Below are 24459 nucleotides of genomic sequence, written 5' to 3' on the forward strand. Positions count from 1 at the left end.
AACCAGTTTCTATCCTGACCCTTGCAGTAGATTTTTAATATGATAAAATTGTTACACTCTGTGTTTTTAAAAGAACGTGATGAAATGGACTAGGGAAGTGATCATCCCCCTGCACTCAGCACTGGTGAGACCCCACCTCAAGTACTGGGTCCGGTTTTGGGCCCCTCACTACAAAAAAGACATCAAGGTGCTGGAGCATGTCTAGAGAAAGGCAATGAAGCTGGTGAGGGGTCTGGAGAAGAAGTCTTATGCAGGGCAGCTGAGGGAGCTGGGATTGTTCAGCCTGGAGAAAAGGAGGCTGAGGGGAGACCTTATCACTGTCTACAAGTACGTGAAAGGAGGTGGTAGAGATGTGGGGACTGGTCTCTTCTTCCAGGTAACAGGCAATAGGACAAGAGGAGATGGCCTCAAGTTGCACCAGGGGAGGTTTAGATTAGATATTAGGAAAAATTTTTAGACTGAAAGGGTTATCAAGCCCTTTCCCAGGCTGCCCAGGGAAGTGGTTGAGGCACCATCCCTGGAGGTATTTAAAAGATGGGTAGATGCAGTGCTTAGCGATATGGTTTAGTGATGGTTTTTGTCACAGTTAGGTTGATGGTTGGACTCGATCATCTGAAAGATCCCTTCCAACCTAGCAATTTTATGATTCTATGATTCTAAATGCTGTGTTTTTTCCAGCACATTCCTTTCTTAATATTTTTTCATATATTGTCTTTCCCTCTTCTGTTTCTAGTACAGCTTAGTAGTTAAGTTCATTATTGATATTAAGAAATATATGTGATTGAGGTAATAAGGAATTGAAACATGGTGGTCACTCTAAATCATATTTAAACACTTAGAAAATAATTGTTAAGGTACGTGAAAAGTGCACTGAAACCCATATATTTTTTAGTCTCATTTTTCAGTGAGTAGTAGCTGCACAGAGTGTACAAGGTTAGTCTGAATTATTAGGGTATTTAATGTGATGTTTAAGTTATTGACATACGTTTTATGTGATTTTATAATGTATTTACGAACCTTTGGATTGATTGTTTGGATCATTTTGATGACTAACCAAATTAGTAGGCCAACATGATTTTTAATGAATCCAGACTAATGGAGTAGATATTCATATATACCTTTCATATTAGCAGACAATAACCACATGCCATTTAAATATAAATTCATATAAATTACATCACAAATGCAAATCTGTTTTGTCATTACTGATGCAGGTCTGTGAAGCCCAACAGTACCGCAAATACGAACATTTTGCCTTTAAGTGTTCAAAAACATAAAATAAATGAAGCATGGCTATTGATTGTCTTTGGCTTACATTATCTTCACAGGAACTATTAAGGAGGCTTTTCTATCTTCCTTTCATGCCTCATTTTCTCATACTATCTAATGTAGAGCTTCACTTAAACTATAATGTGCTACTGTCTTGAAAGTGCATTTTTATGGCACTAAAAAGCTACAGTTGTGCATTATGGGCTTTTTACTGCTGTTTTTATTACTATGTTGCATTGTATAGAATAATAAAATTTTGTAGTGTGGGAGTTACTTGTTTAATTAATTTTTACTTTTAAATTATATTTTGTCCACTTTAAAAGCAACCTAGAATATTGACCTCAAAGAAGCAGATTGTCAACAATAGCTCTAGATTTCAATTTGTCACACTTAAGCCTGTGTATCAGTAAATTAGAACTATGGAACAGTCCACATTATTTACCTTTGTAGGTGTTACTAAAGTTTCAATACACAGCTTTTTTGGACTACAAATGAAAATGTTCCCTCTGTACTAGTGACACTTTATTTTGGTACTACTTTCAAATATAAGCATTCTGGTAGTCGAAAACTAATGTAGTGGTGAAAGTCTTGCGTCAAGGAGAGTAAAAGAAAATTTAAAAAAAATCATAAAAAAATATGAAAATTAGTTTAGAGTATTTAGGAAATATGTGCATGCACTAAAATAGTTGGTCAAAACTTACATGATGTAACATTCTGACTGTAGGAGGTAATAACTCTTAACCTTTGCAGAATATTTTGAGGTAGTCTACAGACTATAAATTCTTGCTGAAGGCTCTGTAATTTATCATGCTCCCTGAGTACTTATCTAAAATGCCCTTTAGTGATGGATTTTGAAGTTTGTTACCGGTCACATGTAGGTTTTCACTAGAATTTGCAGAATATAATCTGAAGAACTCTGAAGAAGTTTTCAATGCAACATAGGATCTCTATATAAAAGAAAATTCTATAAACTGTTCAGAAATGAGAGATGAGGGATATTTGTAATTACAAATGAAATCGCTTTCCTCTATTTGGTTTCCTCTATCCGAGCACAGATTTTGTGTTCTTATGTAATGTACCAGTAAGCCTTCTTTCTATGTATGTCAAAAACCAAAAATCTCCACTGTTTGGTTACAAAGGAGAATCTCTAGGCAGCTCAGCAAGGCTTGAATTCTGAACCTGAGCCTTGAGATTTTTGTGGCACTTACCTCCTGGGGCGTTGTAAAATCCCTGTCTGTTCACCTTCCTGAGAGGATGAGAAATAAATCTGCAGTACTTCTGAGCCTTACCTGGAGCAATGTGATTTGCCTTGGATAAAGCTAGTTTTTAGGCATGCAGATTTCAGGCTGCTGAACTCAGAGCGTAAATCAGGGTCTCAGAAATTCAAGTGAGTTAGTTACCCAGGTCGCTGAACTAAGGAAGTCTCAAGTGCCTTCAAGGTAAAAAAGAAAAAAAAAAAAGAGCATGAGTGCTTAATTTGATAATACCAACAAAATTTTGTTGTACATATACTTTGTAAGATAAAGCAAAGTGGCACTGGCACACATTTCTTTTCCCAGTTATTCTTTCTAATCATTTCATGTTTTACTTGCAAGGCCATAGACTTTTTGGGTAATGGTTACTTTCATATTGTAAACATTTAGATCCTAAATGCTGAATTTTGCCAGGTCTACCTAGTGTATGTGAATATACATCACAGCCACATTCTTGGAGAAAAAATTCAAAGTTTTTGTTGCCACAGCAGAAGCTCCAAAACCCTGTCTTTGTAAAAAGCAGCTGTATGCACGTTCAGGCGTAATAGAATCATATATTTCAATTTTAGTCTCACAGGTTCTATTGTGGCTGAAACTATATTTAATTTTTTAGGTAGATTTTTATTACTAAGAAACATTAAATGGGTAGATACAAGTGCCCGAGACCCTGAGGCAGACTTCATTATAGCCAGGTCCTTCCTGACAGATTTGTGTCCAAGCTGCTAAATTTATTTAAGATAGAAGTCCAGTGGGAGTATCTGATACTGATAAAATGTCAGCTACACTGTGCATTGATCAGTATACTGTTAAATCTGAACAGTTTTTAAATTTAAAATCAACACATTCCTAAATTCATTCATTAGCGATAGGCTTAGTACTAGTGATTTGTTCTACACATTAAACACTGCCACTACATATACAAAACTTATACCCTAGAGTATGTACAGTGTCATAGGGATGATGCACTGTAGTCAGGGCTGATGGCTGGGTGCTCCTTAGTCATGGAGGTTGAGATGATCAGAAAGACTAGCCCAGATGAACCTGGAAGGTCCCAGAAGTTGCTTCCTTTGCTCAAAGAATTGGTGGGAGTTTTTATTTATTATTGAATAACTATGTTGATGTGCCATCAGCAAATTGCCAAGAGGCTGGAAACCAGGACAACACACCCTGCAGAGCCGTGAAGGGCTGAAATTGCCAGGAGAATGAACTTTTCATTCAGGGAGTTCAAGCACCAGTATATGAAGGCGTGTATTTAGTGGTGATGCTTGCATTAGTTATCTTGTCATTAATAGGAAACATTAATCTTAAAATTTATTAAGATAACTTTTTACTAATCAGTTAGACTTATGCTTATGTTTCAACAGTAGAGAGCCAAAAGTCTCAAAGTTTTACATCTCTACTCATTAGTCACCAACAGTTTGAATATAACAGTATTCTGATATTTATCTCCAGGATCCAGGATTCTTCTTTTCCTTTCAGATATGCTATTGTTTAGTTGATAAGATGAAATGAAGTGAACATCGGAAGAAGGGTGAAGGCCTTCAAGTGGAAAGAAGAAAAAAATGTTATGCTCAGGCTAGTACCTTTGATAGAGTCCTGAAGAGGAAACCTGACATGTAAGAAGATAAGGATGATACAGAAGGATAAAGAAGCATAATCTTGAGCACTCCAAGTAGACAAAGGTTGGATTTTGAGCTTGACTAACATGATAGGAGAGTACAAGGTAGGAGAGTGCAGGACAGGAAATTATAAGAAAAGAACTGATAAATACAAGTGCATGGTCGGACATTAAGATAGACTTGAGCACAATTTAGAGTAATAGTGGAGGGAGTGAAAATAATCCACACTTGAAAGGCTATTTTTCATTACTGTAGTACCTGATGTGACAGATTGATATTGTATTCTTAATACTGTAATTATTATAATTAAAATAATTAGGAATCTAAGACAACAGCTCTATCTGAAATCGTCTTTAGCTTTTGTAGTTCAAAGTGATTAGTTTATCATATTTCTCTGTACATGAAATGTAGGCATAACTGCTACCCGGACTGCAGCAACTAATATAAAGTAAGGAGTCTGCTCAGAAAATCATTGTTGCACAGCTTAAACTGGTTGAAGTCTAAGACATCCCTGAGGAAAGGCTTTTGCAAAAATGCTCTGGTATCTTTCAGAGTTGTCGTTGTGGGAAATATCAGAGAAGCAAACATGAAAAATAAAAACTGTAAATGTGAGGTAAGTTTATTTTGTGCAGTGGACTATTTGGCCGTATGATCTGTGAATGAGTAGAAATTTCTGCATCTCTCCCATTTACCTTTTCCCCGGGTGCAGAACAGTACCTACTCATGACTGCCTCCAGTGAGCACCCCACATTTCACCATGTCGGAGACTCAAAGAGAATTTTGCAGCATTTGCACTTTCCCTTAGAGTATTACTCAGTAAAGACGCTATCACTTAGGATAAGAATAATGCACATGTTTAGTAAATGAGGAGTGTAAATAGGAGGCAGCCCCATCATGAGCAGGAAGGAGAGGGTCTGAAATTTTAAAAGGGCTGAGATAAGCCCTGATTTAACATTTTGTGAAATCATTTACAAAGACAGAACACATGTAAGATACAAGTGCATATTTTCATCTAACACTGATCAAACTAGAAAGGGCAGATTTAACATGGTAGCTTGCAGTTTTGGCATTACTAAGAACAATTCTAGTTTGTGGGTTTTGTTTTTTTCTCCAGTCTCCCTAACCCAGTGCCAGCAACAATAGAAGTTTATAGTTGAGTTTAATACCACTTTTGTTGAGTGTGCAAGCTCCATAATGTAACATATTTTGTTAGATTTGTTATTTAATACAAGACTTCAATTGCACAGATTCACGCTGTATCTGTCTGGCTGTCACACCAATATCTTGTTGAGTGCCTGCTGCAATTTTTCAGATTCTTCATTTCTTTATTTATATTGGAATTGATTTAGTTTTATACAAAAGCTCTTTTCCAAATGCGTGATACACAAAAAAAACACTTTATCAACAGATAGTCTCTTGCCTTGCAGATGTGAGTTTCAAGAAGCATCCTTATGGTGTAAGAATGTAATCTATTATAGTGATAAAGGTTTCAAGGAGAAACAATCTTAATCCAAAGAAAAACATTTTTTATTAAATGTATCCAGCTGTCTGAAGATCCACTAGCATGTGTCCCTTTCAAACACTATCAATAAAGCCTATTTTTTCAGATACCTTTACTGCTCTTGTTTTCCACTCTCCAGAAACAAAAGTCTGAACAACTGATGCACTAATCCCATGGACAATTTTCTTGAAGCTTTCTTATTTCTAACAAGATTATTGTCATATCAAATAGCAGCTGGCTTTTTAGAACAAGAAATTATAGGTAAGGAGCCACTGTATTTCTCAATTGAGAAATAATAAAAATACAGTTGCAGGTAATGCATAAAAACCTGATTTGCTGCGTATAGGAAATATTGCTTGTTTGACTATTTTCAAACATTAGGTTGGATCCTTCACTTGTACTCAAACAAATCATGGTTTATGATACCTAGCATCTGCAAGCCATCTGATTCTTATATTAAAAATTCAGTGGGTGCTTACCTGTGGTCAATTTAATAGAATAGTCAGTTTTCAAGACCAGTGCCCTTAGGATCTTTATTGCATCTTGTTCAAGTCATAACTTCGTTTGGCATTTCAGTTGCAGGTAGAGACAGCATCTTGTCCTTTCAGCTGAAATGTATACATGTGCACAGTGTCCTTTTAGAAAGTGTACCATCTATATTTAATGTAATCAACATGATCTTTTCTGTTAGGTGAAAGAGTGTTCCATTTAATGCATACATTTTGACAAATCAATTATGGCATTTATTTTCAGCTGTTGGTAAGACTGGGGATGTCAGGCTGCAGATACATGCAGATCTGTTAACTGGTTAATAGCTTAATAGTATCTACTGGTGGTACCTGCTCTTTCTGCAGGTGCCATCTCATTTTCTCTGTGGCACGCAATTAAAATCAAGCCTCAACGTTCTTTGATTACACTGAGAAAATACATTTGTCTAAAAATAGTCCCTTTGAAATGAATAGGTCCTGTTTTGGTGAGTAACAGATCGTACTGTGATCATTGTGATAGGATGTACTTGTATAGCAGCATAAAAGATAAAATCCTCAAATTTTCAAATTTTGCCTTCTGATTCAAATTATTATGATGTCCTGTCTTTTTGTCACATTGGTCAATGGTAAGGTATTTCTGAATTGTGAGCTGGGAAAGTACCTAAATTACTTAGCAAAAATGTGATTTTCACCATGAGAATCTCTTTATTTGCTCAGACCAGATGTTAAGCTCCGCAGTAGTCTGTTTCCAGTATTGCTAAGGGAAAGTGATGATGCATATATAAAGTGAGCAACCTCTTGGTAAACCCCACTAGATTCCAGGACTGACAGTTTAAAGACCTGAGCTGAATGTCGCCAGTATGTGTAATAAATGCAGTTTAAACAGTCATAAGCATAGTCAGAAGAATACAGTGTCTGTATTTGGTCCTTGTTCATAAGCAGCTATCTTAGTTCTTAATCAGTCATATCTTTACATCTTTCTGAAAAAATCTGAAATATGATTTGCTATTGAGGATCTCTGCGGCTATGCTTTTTTCTCCAAAAAGAAAAGAAAAAAAAAAAAGAAAAAAGAAAGTTCTTGTTGTGCCAGTATATACTCTTGTTCACCTAAGATACCAAAATCTCTATTCTGTATCTCATGAATGAAATCTGAGCTACAGTACTACACATATTTCTGGAACAATTGATTACAGGTCCTTTTAAGTAATTACAGTTTATACTACTACTGCCTCTTAATTCTGCTGCCTTTTTTTGGCTCTGAGTTTATTTTTTGCTTTTATTTCATTACTTTCTGATCATACCATGGCTTTCCTCTGTCTGCCAAATTCCAGGAAATTTGGCAGGACAAATATCAGTAAAGAACTATAACGGTTAGTCTCTTTCTTCCCCTTTCACAGTGAGACACTAATATATGATTGATCCTACTCCAATGCCAATAAATGTGGAATGGAGCCAGAATTGAGCTTAATTCTTCTTGTCTCTGATTTTTCAGTATGAAACAGTACAGGATACTAAGTAGACATTGATGTTCGGCAGATCCAGTTTAAATCCTTATCATAGGTAGCCCTGTATGCATAGTCCCGTTGTTGAATATTTTGAGGTCCATCAGTATTTTAGAAAGAAATACCAAAGGTCTTGTTTGCCTCACTCCCCAGTCCTTAAAAACAAGTACAAGAGTTACAAGAGTTTAAATGCATACAGTTTGTGTTCATTTGTGTTCTGACTCTGCAGTTGCGAAATTCATTTTTTACCTTCTTCCAAAGTAGAATTCTGTTTTCCAAATAGAATTCTTTTAATTAAAAAATAAACAATATAATTTTTTTAGCTGAAGATTACAGGTGACTTTCAGGACTGAAACAAGTTGAAGCTGTAAACTTCATAAGGTACATAAGGCCATCATTTATGTATACCAGGAAACTGAAAGTAGCCAGATGTTTAAGGGACAGTCAGTTTCAGTCTTGTCAGAAAATGTGATTTCATTACAGAGATTTATACTGAGAAAGTAGAATGGCTCAGAAAAAAGGTTGCATATCTCACAAAACAGGACTGAAATATTTAGTATTTCCGTTGAGGAACGGACACTCTTTTGATTTAATCCTGAGTTTACAAAGAAATGCCTGAAGTAACAGTAAAGCCCATGGCATCAAAGTCTCAGGTGGTTCTCAGTAATTGATACCAAAAACAACAAGAACAACAAAAAGTGGCATAGCATAAATTGATGTCTTTCTTTCTCTATCCTTTTCTTTCATCTCCTCTCAAATAGATCAGTTATATTGCCTTAAATTCAAAGAGGATGTCCATTACCAGTCTCTCAGTGATAATTCAGACCAGAAGGATTCTTGTACCTATTATTGTTGAACTTTCTTTCTGGCCAAGCACTGCTCTCACCTTTCATGTGTCTGGGTTAAAAGTTAAGCCTTTGAAGAGGTTTTATTGTAATATGCACAGAATTAAGATGATATAAATTAAATTAGAAGTCGAAAGTTTGCCAATAAGGCTGCTGGGATATTTCAAGAATAAATCAATATGACTCTATCCTACTCCTCTCCTGAGGACTAGAACAGATCCAAGTCTCCAGGTGTCCAGTAGGAGGTAGCAATGCTACCTTCTCACCTGTACCAAATAGATAACATATCTATGCTGACTTCTGCCTGTTCTTGAGTTTCCTGTGAAGAATATAAAATCTGGGGAATACATTTTTTCCTTTTTTTTAGGTATGTAGGTAGTTAGTATTTGCCTCTTGAGGTCACCTTGACTGCCTCTTCATCTTCATTAATAGCTGAATTTAGCCTATGCTCCTTGGCTTTTGTCAAGTATTCTACAAAATATTTCAGAAGTCAAGTGGGTATTCTTACAGCCTTCCTCAATAATATGCTGTCTGTATATAATGCAGGTTAATATTAGAGTACCACTTAGCAGTGCACATCGCACAACAGAATTCTTCGTAATAAATTATCAGGAACATTATTTAAAATTGCATTCTGAAAAGAAAGTAGTTCATTGAACAGTGCGGAAATTGTCTAGTGTTCCTTATTTATAACAGTAATGGAACAGTCTCCAAAACTAGTAATAAAACAACAGAGAAATCATTCTCTTAGCCTTCATACTTTCTAAGTAGATATTATTAAAAATAGCCACTCTTAGAAAACATCAGTTTATTCATTGATCTTGCAAATATCATTCATTATAATAAGGATGAAGTGGCTATTTTTCTGGCTTTAAAAGTAGTTTGCAGGAAATCCTTTCTGTCATAGAAATTTGGACTGGGGCAAATTTTAACTGAGTCATTGTATCAAGATACAGAAGCAGTAATGTCTAAAAATGGATGGATATCCAAAACATTTCACGTGCTGAATTGCAAGATTATGACTGTTGCCTCTTTCCTCCTTCATGTTTGAAAATGCATTAAATTAGAGATAGCAATAAGGTAAGAGACAAGCATATGAGTTAATTCTTCAGGAGTAATTCAAACCAAATAAATTGGGGTTAAGCTGCCCTTATAAATTTGTACAAACTAAGTGGAATTACTAAAATTATAGTTCTCGATTTCCTTTTTGAATTAAACGTATCGTGGAAATGTTTTTCAATACTTAGCTGAACCAATCCTTGGTCTGAATTCCCCTGCACATGAAGTGGAATGCTGGTCAAGAGACCTCCTCAGGTCCTGTCCAACCAGTTCTGTGACTCTGATTCTTCACAAAAAAATTCAAAAAGCCTGATACCATTGGTCCAGTTCTCTATGTCAATCATAATCCTCTGGCTTTAAAAAGCTGCAAGGCAACTGAATGTAAGAAACAGAGACTCCTGTCATATAAGCAGTTGTCTTGACTGAGAGCTTAAGGACAGAAAATCATGAGCTAGATTTATTATTAATCATAGAAGGAAGCTTCGGAAGGATATAGGTGAGTTTTGTGATACCTACGTGAAGCCTCTCTCTTTTTTCAGCAAGTCTGCAATTTACAAGTGCACAGGTAAGAATGCACCTGGAGAAAAATGTAGCATTACTTATCCTGTGTTTATTCATTTTAATCTATGTGTAGATCTCAGCTTGTACAGTTTTCCTGGTGTTACGCAAAAGAGTTTTGCAAAACAAAGAAATCTTTCTCCCTGACTTTTCTAGCATTTTAAAATGAAAGTAATCCTAACTGATCTAAGCCTGTCCAGTTAATGTGATAAGCCAATGGCAGATTATTCCAGGGAAAAAACCATATAAGCTGAGATCTTAGTAAATGACTTATCAGTTTGGTACTAGTTGTTGGTGACCTATTCCAATTTTGTTCATCCTAGTGCTTCTCCAAATGAAACTGGTAGAGGTCGTTTCAAGTGGAGAACCCAAAACAGTCAATTTATTTTAAAAGAATTGTCCTGAAAATAAGTCATTATTTTCAGGCCAAACCCTGACCAAGGTAGAAACTATGGAAGTTTATTTTAATTTCCTGAATTAAATATCTAGAGCATTGGTTTCTCTCTTCTTACTTTTAACTTTAAGAATGATACTACAACTGATTATATAACAAAAAGGAAGAGGACTTTTAGTGAAGAACTATTATGTGGTGGATTGCAGCTCTCCAGTGCTGTTTCCTTGTAGTTAAAAAAAACCAACAAAACAAACATGCTTTTTAATTTTTTTTTTAATCACCACAAGGGTGTTATAGTGCTTTTTAGGTTCTACCTCAGGTAATACAAGCCTGCACTAACAGCAAGTAAACTTTGGAAAATAACTGAGACATAAAATGCACCATTTGAGAGGTGTGGTTGACATGCTGGAGGGACAGGATGCCATCCAAAGGGACCTGGACAAGCTCGAGAAGTGGGCCCATGTGAACCTCATGTTCAACAAGGCCAAGTGCAGGGTTCTGCATGTGGGGGTTAGGGCAACCCCCTGTATTAACACAGGCTGGGATATGAAGGGATTAAGAGCAGCTCTGCACAGAAGGACTTGGGGGTTACTGGTGGATGAAAAGCTGGACATGTCAGTGTGCGCTTACAGCCCAGAAAGCTGACCATATCCTGGGCTACATCAAAAGAATCGTGGCCAGCAGGCGGAGGGAGGTGATTCTGCCCCTCTACTTCGCTCTGGTGAGACCCTATCTGGAGTACTGCATCCAGCTCTGGGGCACCCAACATAAGAAAGCCATGGACCTATTGGAGCAGGTCCAGAGAAAGGTCATGGAGATGATCAGGGAGCTGGAGCTCAGACAGGCTGAGAGAGTTGTTGAGCCTGGAGAAGAGAAGGCTCCAAGGAGACCTTTTTGCAGCCTTTCAATACTTAAAGGAGGCTTATAAGAAAGATGGCAACAAACTTTTGAGTAGGGCCTGTTGTGGTAGGAGAAGGGGTAATGGTTTTAAACTCAAAGAAGTAGATTTAGACTAGGAAGAAATTCTTTACTGTGTGGGTGGTGAGACACTGGAACAAGTTCCTCAGAGAAGTGGCAGATCCTGAAAACATTCAAAGACAGGTTGGATAGGGCTCTGAGTAACATGACCTAGTGGAAGATGTCCCTGCTCATTGCAGCGGGGTTGAAGTGGATGATCTTTAAAGGTCCCTTCCAGTTCAAACTGTTCTATGATTCTATGATCTATCCTTGCTCTACCCTTACAATTCATATGAATTCATGTCAAGGTTTACCTCCTGCCATCTATGACTACAAAAGTTCTAAAACCTCCATATTACTTACTTAAATTCATAAATAGAGGGAAACTGAGAAGACATACTATGTAACTTTAACAGTTTACACTGAGCTCTTTTTTTTTTTTATAAGTGCTTAAGGTCCTATATGCTAAGGTCCTATATACTCAATCTCAAAATGTAAAAATAATGAGAGGACATGATCTATCACATTGCTCTACTGAAAGATTTCTCACCCAGTTACTGAAGTTATTCTATCTAAAGATTTGAATATCATTGCCTTATTTTATTTCATTTGTTTCGTTTTGTTTTTAAATTATTTTTTTATTTTATTTTATTTTTGTATCAGGTTGATATGAAAATAAGCAGTCTGGATGAGGGAAGTAGTGGAAGACTATCACCACAAGTGTGAGCAATGAACAGTTTCAACCTGGTAAGTTTCTTTCTTGTTTTCACTGGTGATGGGTTTTACCACTGATGGTCTCATTTATGTTCGTAGTAACATCTCAGCTGACGTTGCTTTTTATTCTTGATGTTATATTTCTTTGTTAAATGTCATAAACTTTGCCTTCTGTGTTAGCAAAACACGAATACTCAGTATCTCATTATCTCTCTGAGATGCAGTTTTATCATGGATCCATGTATTTTCAGTCACCAGCCAATGAAGCTAGCACAGAAAATTATTTTCTAATCCTTTAAATATTAGTATAATATTAGCATTAGCATTAGCATTAGTATTTATTAGTTTTAGTTTTAGTTTTAGTTTTAGTAAACGATACTCCCAAATTTTGCCCACTCTTGGCAGGACTAGATGTTTCAATGTCAAGAATTTTATGAGCTGAAGGGGCTGCTTTTAAAATGTTATTTTCTGCTTTATCTTATTGTTTTAAAATCCAGAAAAATACACTCATGAGTTTTAAAAATACTGTTCTAGGGGTTCAAATTGTATTTTTTAAAAGAACTACTTACTCCAGCCTTATTCTGAGAAATGTTTACTTCATGTGAGTTGACCTTTTTTTTCCTCCCTAGAAGAAAGTAATTGCAATTTTAGCAGTGCTCTCTCTTTTCAGAGGAAAAGTACTTAGAAATGGTTAGGGACAATAGTCTCTAAGCCCCCAAAGGGAGTGGAGCCCTGCTATTTTTTATACGCTAGAATATCAGCCACACATACAACCTTTGGCTAATAAAGTGCTGAAAAGTGGTAAGATAGTTTTAGAAATTCAAAAAGAATTCAGATGAGCTGCAGCATTTAATAGAGTAACATGTTCAAATTTATGACCTAAAAATATTTAAAAACCCTGGTATTGGAGACATGGCACAGCATAAGGCTTTATGCCCAAAAAATGGATTTATAAAGATATCAAATTTATCAGCAAAGAAATATGTAATAAGTTGTAAACTTCCATCGAGACTGGTCTTGTCTGATCTCCATTTTCATGTATATGTGTAACTATATTCACTTATATATCCCTGTGTATATGTGGCTTGTGTTGTTAAGTGTATGATCTATATCTTTTATTTAAAGGAAACACAATAGTTTTCTGAGTTTGACTATGCTGTCAGTACTGACAGTTCATCACTAGTGCTTCACCACTGTACTGACTTTGAAAGTATATTGGATAATAATGAAGAAGTGAGAACCCGCCGCTCAAACAATGAAGTTTACTGACTCTGTCTTGTGGTCACTGGCAGGTGGCAGAGATATCAAAAATGTTAACAGAGAAACACAGGGAATATAGCTTTGTGTCTCAGGAAGGATATTTCTTTTTCCGATAATATGAACTCACTTGGACTGTTGAGGTCTCCAAGCTGAATGGTAAGTCCTCTAGTATTGTAATACCTATGCTGACTCAAACCCACCTTCTGTCCTTAGAAACCCAGTCATTGTCACTTTCATTTTAGAAGCACCCCGAATCTTTTCTATGTGGCAAAAATCCCACCTGCACTACATAAAGGTATTTACAGTTTGTCTCTTTCTTATAAATTTGTGAGGAAGATGCTAATTCTGGGAATTAGGAGGAATTCAGTTCTTGCACATAATGGAGGATGGTCTACTATGGGCTCCTGCAAAAGCTAATTTTTTCTTGGATACATTTGCTTTGGTCTGTTTCTGCACGTTTGGGAGTGCTTTTTCATCCAGAGTTTAGACTTGCCCTGCGACGTGGCATTTTCTTGCCTTAACATCACCACTTCTTAGTCATGTTTTAGGTAGCACAAAAATATGGTGTTTTCCCTTCAATGTTTTTGAATTGCCAGTTGTTCAGTCCTCCTTGAAGCTTCTTACTCTCCAGAAAGTGAAAATATATCTAGATGGTATCTTTGAAGGAAACGCTTGTAATTCTGTTACGCAGAACTGATAATTTTCTATATATTTATCTGCATACCTCACTTCAGTGTACCTCTAGAATTTACCTTTCAGAATTATTTTGAGGACAGTTTTAAATATTTTAATCTTGAATTGCTTTAGTCTTCTGAAAACTTTGTGTCTTCTGCAGTTAGATGAGATGAGTGCTTTGGTAAAGAATAATAGTAGTATAGCAGTCTTGATGTATCTGGCTTTCTGCTTTGATTCCCATTAGCTATAAGAAGATCTTTGTTTAGTTGATTGGTTTTTATCCATGAGGGTGATCAGATCCTGACGCAGATTGCCCAGAGACACTATGAGATCTCTGTCCTTCGAAATGTTCAAGAATAAATTCGGCGTGGTTGTTGTGAGCAGCTTTATCTGATTAGACTTGTTTTGAGAGGAGGGTTGGACTGGATGACCTCCAAAGGCTCCTTCCTTTCAAAATTATTCTGTGGATTTGTGATTCTATGGTTAGCATTGTGTCCAAGAAGTAGAAGAAAAGTCTTATCAACTATTTTGCTTAATTTCACTAATCACTTCAAGCAATTGGTTATGAGATTTTAACTAAACTGATATGAAATGCATATTCTCTTTCTTTTTCTAGTTACACATATTAGAATATCAATATCTTGGTGATTCTGAACAAGGAGCAGATACTGGACAGATAAATGTGCTTCCAGAGATGTTTTAGAAATTTGTAAAGACAAATATTTCCTTTAGACAATTGCACTCCCTTATTAATAAGTTAGAAATTCCTGGTTACCAACGGGTGCCAGTTGGATCTAATCGAGGTGGAAAGGTTTTGAGAGTAATTAGCTTTTTATAAGTTTTCAATTTGGAGGAGTTTCTCTGGTGGTGGGAGTGTCTAGAACTAGAGTGTAGAGGACTGTAATGCTAAGTCTGTCATGTATATTTATTAATGTTTTGTATGGTCTCTTTCTAGTGAACTAGTTACTGTGGATTTTCTTAAAATACTTGTGAAGTGATGTCATTCTGGCAAGTAAGCAATAAATGTTTCATTCGAACTCAGGAGTGGCAAACCCAAGCGCCTAATAAATTTCATTTTATTAAAAGGTGATTGGTAGAGACTGAACTGCAGAAACTACTGAGGGGAAGGAAATTCAAGTTGTAATAGCTGTATTTGATTAAGATCTCTTTGTCTTCCCTTTGGAACAAGGAGCAAGGAAGAGAACTGTGGGGAAAAAGGAAACACGAAACAGAGGGAGCTTGCCAAAAGTCAAAGGAATTGCATCAGACTTAAATCTGACCAATTATTGTTTAAAGGAAACAAAGAGTAATTTGATTAAAGAGCTACCCCACACCCTTAAAGTGATTAAGTACTGAAAAGTACTAATCTTAAAATCACTACTGCTACTAAGTCATGGAACATGTAGAAAGTATTACTGATGACCATTTAAGCCCTTATTTTTAGCTACTTCAAAATATCATCTAATTTCTGCCACTTATCTTTTCAGTTTCTGCTTGTATGAATAAGCGTTAACTTTTTTTTCCTGACCTTGATCTTCTTTTGGTATTTCTAAAGTAATAAGGAGTTCATTTGCAGCTGTAACAGTGATTTATAGACATTAGCTTTTTTGCTGGCAATGTGTTTTTAAGCTTGCTAATTGGAATGAAAAAGAAAAAGTGATCTGGGGATACTGTATCAGTAAATACTATAATTAAGCATAGCATATTATTTATTTTTGTACTGTAAAAATTACTATCAGTTTCATGACCAACACTTCAAATGTATTCTAAGATTAAACATACCTAGAAAAAAATAGATTCCATCCTAAAATATAACTATGGTATTTTGACATACAAAAAAGTTATACGATATTATTCCAACAGGCAGTATTATTAAGATGAATTCTTGTCTATTTATTCCACATTCTACACTGAGAAAATAAAAGTAGTGAAGTTAGCTGGCTTCCCACAGGTACAGGCACAGTTTCATAAATAGCTTTTGCACAGGGAAGGAATCTGTCTTAGAAAGTGCTGTGCTGAGACAGGTTTTTATTTATACCTTGGCTCCTTTGTGTTGTTCTGGCTGGGAAGAGGTTCTGTTTAGTGTAAAGGGTTTTCCCAGAACCAAATGTTAATGTGATTCTTTTGAGTAATTTAGAATTGTACCCTGGCATCAGTTGTGATGAAGTGTAAATATGACTCAGATAAAAAAGCAGATAAGTCTATACTAACTATATTAATGTATTTTTTCAAAATCAGTTTCACAGAATCAGACAACTCCCTTCAGGTTCAAGATGTCCTTTTATTCCCAGATTGGTAAACAGAATGGTGTTTGATCTAACTCTGGAGTAAAGATGCAAGCCCTGTTCATGGCAGTGTGTTATTTCAATTTAGCAGACACAAGACACTTCTGTTAGGATATTACACTTCTGCATATTAATTTGCAGAAGATATATCTCAGCTAGTATAGGTTATCAGTTGCAATGTGATCAGAGAAGCTAAGGCAATTTAGGTTAGCTATTCTCTGATCCCTTGTTTTAGTGTACATTTCTAGGGCTTTTTTCATATTTTCAGATGCTTTAAAAGTAGAACCAAGGAATCCCCTGATTTCTCAGATTCTTCATGTTTTCAGGTTTGTTTCTTCATATTCATTTTCTCTAGCTGTCTTTGAGTCATCTTTTTGGCAGAGAAATCATTATAAAATCAGTGGGGGACAGGTTGCTATCTGATCTGCTAATTTAGTAGAGGGATGGAAAAGTGTTCTTGAGACGCTTTGCAAACAATAGGTGTGGGTGGGTGGAGCAGTCATGAAAGATGGAGAGAGCACAGGAGTTCAGAAAGTAGGGCAAGGGTTGTAGCAAGAGGAACTAAAACAGAATACAACTGGAAAGAGAATGAAGACTAGACTGGTAAAAATGTTACAAAGGTGGTGAGAAAGGGAGAGAGAAAAGTCTGAAGTTAAACAGTGTGTGGTGTACCTTCAGTATGTGGTTACTCCTGCATATTCACATGCATTTAGCTGTGTATTAGTCCTACCATAAACATCTTAAATCTGAACATCTTAGAAGCAAGCAAATCACAAATTATGCTTGAGTTATTTAATAGCATTTTTCCATTCTCCTCTGCTTAAAAACACATCCAGAACTACAATGACAACTGTCCAACTTGTGCTGAAGCCGTAACTTACTAAAAAAGTCATGTCAGCCTTCTCTTCCTTGATGTCATAAGAACTGTATGATTCTTTTCCCATCGTAAAAGAATTTTAGTTTTGGGACACCATGCAGATGTTTTGTTATTAAGTTGAGTTTTAACCATGTCAATTCTTGGCTTCGTTGCTCAACTGGTGCCCCTTTTTGGTGCAAGATTGTGTAATGTTCACATGAGAGGACGGTCAGCTAGATGTCCTTGGACTTTCATTAGACCATAGAACAGTGGAGGAGGTAATCTCAAACATTAACAGTTCAGAACTATAGAGGTCACAATCTTATGTCAAAACTCCACTTAACTTTTCAGTTTGTGCACTGTTCCTAGTCAGTTTTACTATTCTTTCAGCTCCATCTGAAGGGAGAAGAGGTTAATAAATTCTCTGAGCCCTTCTTGTTGATCTCTTCCTGCAAATGAAGCCTTAATTAAAGCTCTGTGAAAACAGGTGTGATTCAGGGAAACCCTTGTTTTACTTTTAAGAATTTCTCTGTATTTTGCAGGGATGGGTTTAAACTTTCTTATATTATTCATATGCTTCACCATATTGTTGAATTTCATCCAGTCTTCAACTGGTTTGGAGAAGTTATAACTCTTTAATTAAGTTCTGATGAGCATTTCCGTGTGATGCATGAAGAGAAGAATGCCCCGTTAAGCTAACAGTGTCCCAGCTTTCTGTTCTTTACTTTTTATAAAGCAGATTTCTAAGTAGAAAACTTTCTGTTGTGTGAAATTGCAAAACATTTTTGCTATCTATTCTGATATCTTTATTACTATTTGCTGCTTTATTACCTTTTATAATAAAACGAGAACAGCAGAACCTTGCCAACTAGCTATTCAGTACTGGGAAAGGAAGCATGTCTTGACCTATGCAGCAGTAAGCTAGGGTCCACAATCATGTCTGGACTTAACAAGTGTGTAAATGTACCTCGTCTGTAAATTTGAGTTTATTATTGATTATATTTTACCATTGTTGGGACTGAACACACAGACATAATTGCTTTATGCTTCAATGATGTTTAAATACTAATACCAAATAAAAATTTTTGAGAAAGACTACACCGTATAGACTTTATGTAATTGTGGGACAATGCCTCACTCATGCTAGTAGAAATCATTTGTATATAGAAAGAAAAAAAAAGTCCTGAGAGAACTTTATATTGCAAAGTATTTTTACATTTGAGGCCTAGGATATGCGCTGCATGGTCTATAAACTTGAGTTTAAGGGTGATGTACTGTTCTTTTAGAGGAGTAGGTTTATCAGTTCATAAATACGTGCTACAACAACTTTCCCAACAGATTTCTCCCTACCTAGAGGAAATCCTGAAAAACACTGCTCCAAATTGGTAATTATGGTCCTCTTTGTAATTTGCCTTGTAAAATATTCTTGTTGAAATATGCTTTGTTGTACCCTGCTTAGATAGTTAATTCTTTTCAAAGAGAATGCTTAACTGAGTTATGTTATTAATCAAAATCTGTGCCTCCAGCAACCATTCCTACAAGAAAATAAAATAAAATGTAGAAAATGTACAAAGGAAAATAAAGCTGTAATACCAAAACTGTACACAATGCTGATCCTTTTGATTCTACCTGACAGAAAAAGGGTTTCTTCTTAGCACTAATGCATAAATTAGCTCTCTGGATGGCAAGATGGCAATATTGAAGGCAATTGCTGACAACTGTGAAGATTTAACGTGCTTAATTTATCAGTAGGTTGAGATTATTATTCAATAGTCCTATATATTAAAACATTTTAATTAAAGTAACTTTCTAGTTTACTGCCTCGTGACCTGATGCTAGATCTGATTTATTCTTTGTGGAGGAGGCATTAAGCACTTCTCACCTTGTAATATATTTGCACAGAGAAAAGGAATATTTTCCATCTTGATGACAAACAATTCATCTCACCATTACTGGCCAAAGTATTACCTTCACGAGTCAATGTTTTCCAATGATACTGCATGAAAAAGCAGAACCGCTGGCACAATACAATATTTTTTGTCTAAGCTATATGTAATCAAAGAATAAAATGGAGAAATTTGGCTCCGGGACACATAAGAGGGGTGGCTTGGATGAAGCACTCTAAGTGGTATCTTCAGTATTGGTTTAATGAGGAATTTCTATGAGGTTCTTCTTTTTGTTTTATAGTCAGCAAGGGGTAGCAGGTATTTTTTCTGTTGTGATAAAAAATATTCTAACAACCCTGGAAATGCTTTTAATAGCAAAAATATTTTTGTCCTGGTCCTTGACCCTCCCTTCTAAATAAAGCCCACAGTGCTTTGTTTACATTGAACTGGCCCCATAACATACTATAAAGGAAAACTAAACTTAGAGCAAGAGCAAGAAACATTTGTTGGCAATCCGTATGAATAACGAGCATGAAAATCATTGAAGTTAAAGGGCTACTGCATAAATGGAAACAAAAGTGAAGAAAGAGGAGAGAGAACCATCTCATGAGGGGGCAGAGGCCATATATCTGTGTGCACAAGGGAATCCTGCAAGAAGGAAAGGAGAGTACACTCTCAGGTACCCCCTCACCTCTTTGGGCATTCAACTTATACCACATGGTACTTCTGCTTAATTAATGAAGCACTTTCCACTACAAGGGCAGTCTGAGAAGATGCAGGTATATGTGAGGACTGTTTTCAGCAAGTGTCAGTTTCCTGAAGTCCCTTATGCTACTGTCCCCCTCAGTGCTTCTGTCAGGTAGCAGGTAAGCATTCCGCAGATTATCTGAGCCATTTTAAGCATTCCAAATTAACTGTATTAAAAATGACAGTTGTGAGCTCTTCTCTTTCGTCTCCTTTCACTTCTTCTTATCACCTAATCTTCCTTCTCTACCTCTGTGGATCTTGGCTCAAGACACTGAGCCTTATTCCTGCTGCTTCCTTTAGAGACATTCCAAGTAAACTTGCATTTTTCTTCTCTTCACGTAACTTTTTTTTTTTTTTTAGATTTAGTACACTCTCTTGCCAGACGCTCTTTCCTTTCTAATGGACCATATCATAATCAAAATTACAAATCTGCTACACCTAAAAGCAAAAGAATTCATTTGGTTAATGCAGGACTAGGCAGATAATGTGTAATAATTATGGCTGATGTGTCGCAAGAGGCAATAAATATGGATAGTAAGACATACAACAGACATTTCCAGTAATGTGAAAGCCACTGAATATATTCCTTCTATCTCTTCTAGTTTGTTTCGGTATGTAAATTTATCCTTTTAAGGCTATGCAGCTGTTGTCAGATTAAAAATTTATCTGCAGCCTACCAAGATATAGCAGAATTTTCTAGCAGCAAACTTCACAGAGAGGAAACAAATAGAATTAATAAAATCAGAATATTCATTGGAAATAATATACCACTCCATATGAATCTACAGATGTCTAAAGCATATACAAACATACCTACATTCATGGATGCACGCATATTTGCTTTTGTGAAGGACCAGCTGCTCTCCAGGGTGATGATGTGTCTTTAGGAAGCTGATCAGAGTCCATTTCTTCTCTGCCCATTGATTGACGGAAAAGTATCAAGCAAAATAAAGGAGGTTTGCTTCTAATTATGCATTATTATGAATTTCAAATCCAAAGTTAGAATTGTATCTGAAGTAAATGGGTGAAATCCTTTGAGAGTTTTTCACCAGCATGTAATTTCGTTAAAATTCATTAAATCACAGTAGAGGAAAAAGAAAGAAAGAAAAAAAGCAACTCCAGGGAGGGTTGCTCCTTTTAGCAATTTTTTTCCTCCTTTGAATTACACAATTCAAATATTTTTCAAAGTTTTTCTGTCTTCTCTTTTGTGATGGTTTGTATTGCCATTTCATAGTAGTGCAATACAGTTGGATCTAAAATTTCAATCAAAATATTCTCAAGCTCTGAAGAGATACAAATGTAGCTTTGTATCTTATCTCTGCACTCTACTGAATGTGTTTTAGTTCTGTTTAAAATAATGTATTTGTATGGCTGTAAAACATTGAAGGATTGGTGCATATTAAATATTTGGTGTACTATCAAAATTAAATCCTCTGGATCTTGGTGTGTCAATGCATTAACATTTAACTGCAAGAGTTCAGTAGCTTCACAGAGTTTTTTGTCTTTATTTTCTTATTATTGCACTGCTGGTATGTTCAGAGAACAGTGAAATTTGAAGAAGTTCTATGTAATCTTACAGTTGTTATTTTCTACATTTTATTTTTTGGTTTTGTACCAAATTATAATTCCCCTGGAACCCAAGACTGGTGCCTGAGTCATGATGCTAATAGCAATTAACACGGACTCTGTGATGTGCAGGTAACTCAACCATTCTCTAATACTCCATCTTCTAGAAAGAGAAAAGTTTTGAAATAAGTAGTCAGTGAGTGTGGTGGTGCAACCCTCCCCCGCCTCAGCCCGTTTAGGCCACTTGCTACTTGGCGTGATTTCTGCCCCACCTGGCCCACATAATAATACAAGGGACCAGAAGAGAGTAAGAGAGTTGGGGTTGTTCAGCCTGGAGAAGAGAAGGCTCCGGAGAGACCTTGTAGCAGCCTTCCACTACTTAAAGGGGGCCTACAGGAAAGATGGGGAGGGACTCTTGATCAGGGAGTGTAGTGATAGGATGAGGGGTAACAGATTTAAACTGAAAGAGGGTAGATTTAGATTAGATATTAGGAAGTTCTTTACTGTGAGGGTGGTGAGACACTGTATTAGGTTGCCCAGGGAAGTTGTGGATGCCCCATCCCTGGAAGTGTTCAAGACCAGGCTGGATGGGGCTTTGAGCAACCTGGTCTAGTGGGAGGTGTCCCTGCCCATGGCAGGGGCATTGGAACTAGATGATCTTTAAGGTCCCTTCCAACCCAAACCATTCTGTGATTCTATGATTCTATGATTCTATAATGGTCTAACATGAAAGAAAGAAAAGGTGGAGAGCAACAGACCAGAACATAGGTCCCTGGTCCTCATGGCTCCTACCATTTGAAGATAATAACTATAATCGACAAACTTGCTGAGGGTGCACTTGATCCCACTGTCTATATCATTGATGAAGATATAAACCAGCACCGATCACAGTACGGATCCCTGAGGGACACCACTTGTCATCAAGCTCCATCTGGACATCGAGCCATTGACCACTACCCTCTGGATGTGACCATCCAGCCAGTTCCTTATCCACCAAACAGTCCACCCATCAAATCCATATCTCTCCAACTTAGAGAGAAAGATGTTGTGGGGGACCATGTCAAAGGCCTTGCAGAAGTCCAGATAGATGATATCCGTTGCTCTTCCCTTGTCCACTGATGCAGTCACTCCTTTGTAGAAAGCCACCAGGTTGGTCAGGCAGGACTTGCCCCTGGTGGAGCCATGCTGGCTGTCTCGAATCACCTCCATGTCTTCCACGTGCCTTAGCATACCTTCTAGGAGGATCTGTTCCATGATCTTCCCAGGCACAGAGGTGAGGCTGACAGGGCGGTAGTTCCCAGCGTCCTCCTTTCTACCCTTTTTAAAAATGGGTGCGATGTTTCCCTTTTTCCAGTCACCAGGGACTGCACCTAACTGCCATGACTGTTCAAATATCATAGTAAAGAGCCTTTGAGCTCTTCTGGATTGCAGTGGGCTGTGTGCAGTATGTGCCACTGAGTTGGGATGCCACTCAGGCAGACATTTTGAGAGTTGGAAGGTCAGAGCGAGTCAACCCCTCTCGAGTCTCAATTTTCTCCCATTGAGGAATGCCAATCCATTGTGAATATTTAAACTCGGGAAAGAGGAAATTTTAACCATAAGCTTGCCTCTGTTAAATCAACCTCTCCACTTACATGTTCATGGTATACACATTAGCTTTATGGGTGTGGGTGTTCTTCCATTTGTGTGTGCACATGTAGGAGTTAAAAGGGGTACCCAGTGGCTCATCAGAGTCATGCAGTAACCTTTGATCTCAATTTATAGACTGGTGTGTGTGGGGGCATATATGCTTTGCTTATATGTATATGCATTAATTTGAGATCTGTGCTTTTGTTTATATGTATATGTATTGATTTAGAACACCATATAGTAAGTTACTGTGAATCTTGCCATCTTCGAATCTGTAATTAAGTCGCGGTTCATTTATTGTTTTAAATCACTTTGTAAACCTCTAAACCAGTTAATGATTAAGTGCTGCTAAAATTCAACCTCTTGATCTACCTCAAATCATTAACAAATTTTGAATCACTGCTAAATAATAACCATGTCAAATATTTCCATCTGCGACAGTGAGTCTTTTGACAAAGTCCTCTTTGGCTGCAGATTTAGAGAAGTTTTTCATTTGCTACAGTGGAGAAAAAGTGGCTTACATCTTCGGAATTGTCTTAAAAAGATCATCTTAAAAGGGTGACCAAGGAAAAACAGGTTTTTTGCCTGTTTGTTTCTTTGTTTTGGAAAGTCATTTAAGTTTGGCAAATAGTAAGCTCAGCTCCTGTACTCCTTAGCATGCTACTTCCTTAAACTGAAGTGAGGTTGTTGAATGGGATCACCAGCTAAATCGCTTAAAGCTCCAGAGATAGTTGCTTCATTTGCTGAGTCAAGCAATGAAATTGTGAAAATTCATGTGAACAGCTTGGGAACAAGCATAAATTTTGTTTTATCATGCTGCAAATATTGGGGTACCCATGCTCAGTGTGTTTTTTGGTATAAGCTGGAGAAGGTTAAAATTGTCTTATCACTAACCAGAGTACACCAGAAAAAAAAAAAAAAGAAAGAAAACAACCCACGTGCCAGCTTTTTGGCACTATGAATGTTTAAGAAACATTTATTTGGAAATAACATGACTCTTGTTCTTTCACGAGATAGAGCAGCTCTATTGGTCATCTAGGATGAAATATTATGATGTTTGGTTTAATCGGTGTTCTAGCACTGATTAAGAATTGTTATAGTTAGAGATTGGCAGAAAATAACAGGCTGGCATAGGAAAGTTTAAGTCAGGTAGAAAAGATGACAATTTTGTCTTCTCCTTCCCCAATGAAAAACACGGTATTTTTTACAAAAATATTTTTAAAGGTTTTTTTTTTTGTCAGAAAAGCATTTCAGCAGTCCCTTTCTGATTAACATTATTTATAACACTGTCTTAGATGAGAAGACAGCAGTTGCACACTCTTGTCTTTTCTTTCTGTATGGTTAATATCTATAAATTATTGAGTCTACAATTCTGAAACTGCATGAGGTATTGTGA

The 24459-nt window shown here is 36.6% G+C and overlaps 1 protein-coding gene across 4 annotated transcripts in view; it reads left to right on the forward strand.

Annotated features, from left to right (window-relative positions):
- Positions 1 to 24459, forward strand: part of LINGO2 (leucine rich repeat and Ig domain containing 2) — a 552583-nt gene that overhangs the window by 280939 nt on the left and 247185 nt on the right. For 3 of the 4 annotated variants that reach the window (XM_074570242.1, XM_074570245.1, XM_074570243.1), the window contains exon 3: positions 12109 to 12192. The gene's annotated coding sequence lies outside the window, so the exon portion shown is untranslated. Of the gene's footprint in view, positions 1 to 11664; positions 12193 to 24459 lie in introns of those variants that run through there. The other variant, XM_074570244.1, reaches the window with a different exon arrangement.

Source organism: Larus michahellis, chromosome Z (genome assembly GCF_964199755.1).
Source record: "Larus michahellis chromosome Z, bLarMic1.1, whole genome shotgun sequence".
Taxonomy (NCBI): domain Eukaryota; kingdom Metazoa; phylum Chordata; class Aves; order Charadriiformes; family Laridae; genus Larus; species Larus michahellis.